Source organism: Sinocyclocheilus anshuiensis, unplaced genomic scaffold (assembly GCF_001515605.1).
Source record: "Sinocyclocheilus anshuiensis isolate Anshui unplaced genomic scaffold, SAMN03320099.WGS_v1.1 scaffold6606, whole genome shotgun sequence".
Taxonomy (NCBI): Eukaryota; Metazoa; Chordata; class Actinopteri; order Cypriniformes; family Cyprinidae; genus Sinocyclocheilus; species Sinocyclocheilus anshuiensis.
This window is the reverse complement of record NW_015541290.1, coordinates 31,981-34,655: the sequence shown is the minus strand read 5'-3', so window position 1 is coordinate 34,655 and position 2,675 is coordinate 31,981. Positions and strand designations below refer to the sequence as shown.

The window sequence follows — 2,675 nt, the reverse complement described above, 5'->3', positions numbered from 1 at the left end:
CAGATGAGCTGAAGGCCACTGTCAAAGAAACCTGGGCTTCCATACCACCTCAGCAGTGCCACAAACTGATCACCTCCATGCCACGCCGAATTGAGGCAGTAATTAAAGCAAAAGGAGCCCCTACCAAGTATTGAGCACATGTACAGTAAATGAACATACTTTCCAGAAGGCCAACAATTCACTAAAAATGTTTTTTTTATTGGTCTTATGAAGTATTCTAATTTGTTGAGATAGTGAATTGGTGGGTTTTTGTTAAATGTGAGCCAAAATCATCACAATTAAAAGAACCAAAGACTTAAACTACTTCAGTCTGTGTGCACTGAATTTATTTAATACACGAGTTTCACAATTTGAGTTGAATTACTGAAATAAATGAACTTTTCCGCGAACATTCTAATTTATTGAGATGCACCTGTATATGGCACATAAAAAACAAAATGCAAAATACATTATAATAAGGCAGCATTTAAATTGTCTTTTTTTTTTGCTAGATGGGAAAAAAACATTCCATAATTTAATACCACTAACTCTTATCAAGTATTGACCTCTACAAGTGAGAACCTTAGGAAGATGAAAACTTGAAAATTGATTAATTAAATAACAGTGAATCTGTGAATTTACTTTAAAATACATTCTAAACTGCTCTGGAATGTTACCCTCACCTGAATATATATTATACATAAATACACATATTTGAAAATTATTAATATCATAGATAGTAAGAACCTGAAGTTTAATATAATAAAGAAGCAGATGAAGTATATATGTTTGATCGGGATGCAATCCTAACAAAACGCTTCTGAAGAATAAAGATTTTTTTCAGAGTAGTAGGAAAAGCACTTGCCCAAACTATGTTACAATATGAAAGACAAGGATCAATTAAACTATAGTAAAGTGTAAGAAGACACTCTGTAGTAACAAGATGCCTAACCCTCCTTATTATGTAGATTTATGTATTTTTCTGCTCACGTAATCGACTTGTTCCCTCCAACTCAGTCTCATCAAGAAAAACTCCCAATAATTTAGTTGTTGACACTTGAGGCACCTCAGTAAACTCAATAGTAATTTTTGATAAATCCTTAGGGTATAATTTTTAACAATAAAAATAATAAAAGTTTATTTTATTGTTTTTATTTAAAGCTAACTTGTTTAAATTACACCAATTAGCATAAACATTTAGACCATCATTTGCATTCTTAATCAATTAATTAAAATTTGAGCGAGAGATAACTAAGGTTGTGTCATCAGCAAACATTACTGGAGAAAACATATTTGAAATATTTGACAATCATTTATATAAATAAGAAATAGCAGTGGTCCAAGTATGGACCCCTGAGGAACCCCACAGTGTAGACTTGCTTTGCTGGAGTGGCAACCCTTAAACAAACAAACTGTCTTCAATTAAAAATGCAATTCTTCAACCATTTATATGTAAAATCATGGAAATCATATTTGTACAACTTTCCCAATAAAATGTAATGAATAACTGTACCAAAAGCTTTTGACAGGTCTAAAAAAATACTACAAGTAAATCCTTGATTTGCAAGTGCAAGGATAACCTTGTCAATCAGGTGAAGCAAAGCCATTTAAGTAGAATGTTGTTTTTTTCTTCTTCTTCTTTTCGGAATCCATATTGATGTTTGTAAAGAATAGAATTTGAGCCTAAGTGAAAAAGAAACTGATTATTATAGGTCTATAATTGTTTAAAAAATGCGGATCAGCTGCTTTAAACCTAGGAATAATTTTAGCTATTTTTACATCCTCTGGTACAATGCCTGTTTTCAAAGAAATATAAAAACGTGAACCAGTGGATGCAATACTGAACATTTCACCTGCTTGACAAAGAAACACAGAAATATCATCATGGCCATCTGAAGATCATTTTAATTCATCAATAATTTAACTTAAAAGTAGAAATAACAGGAAAGTTTCCTGATATATAATCCAGGGGTGCACTGTTACCAGTCGGGATATTATTAGCTAATTTCTGTTTGAAGAATCAACTATGCTTTCTACACAAGTTTGAAACTTCTTTCTTGTTGTTCGAGCAAGGTTCTGTAGAAGTCTCTTTGCTGTTCCAGCAGTTCAGACTTGCGGCGCAGTAACATATTCCTCTGCTGCTGTTTGTGTGGTTTGGGCAACACGGCCTGTTTGGCCCAAAGATCTCCTGAAGCCAAAACCTCCACAAAGTACAATTAAAGTCTGCAATTTTGCAATTTAAAGTAGATTAGACTCTTCTTAACACAATCTTCAAATATTTTATTTTTTTCTTTTACTTCAGGCAGGATTCTTCTGATTATTGTTTGATTGAAAACCGTACACAAGTTCAGAAAAACACTGCAGCAGCATCTCAGCCGGCGGGGTTTGATCTGTGCTTAATACATGTAAACATGAAGCAGATGATCTTATAAATCTTTGTCGAATGAATCATATAAAACATGGATTTTAATATGAAACACAGGACAGACATCGTTAGATCAGGTTTGGGTTAAACCTCATTGTGTCCTGCTCTAACTAGCGGGGGAGGGGTGCGCCATGTGACGCGCGCTGGTTTCACTTAGGTCCTGTAAGCAACTGTAAAACACGTCCGTGGAGCTCTCTTTTTTTATTCGTGTTCGTCGCCAGACTGAAGCAAGAAGTATCTTCAGCATGTCTGGAAGAGGCAAAGGCGGTAT

The 2,675-nt window shown here is 34.1% G+C and overlaps 1 protein-coding gene across 1 annotated transcript in view; it reads left to right on the top strand.

Moving 5' to 3' along the window:
* Positions 1-2,675, top strand: part of LOC107690788 (histone H3.1/H3.2-like) — a 6,912-nt gene that overhangs the window by 3,539 nt on the left and 698 nt on the right. The gene's annotated exons all lie outside the window — the stretch shown is intronic.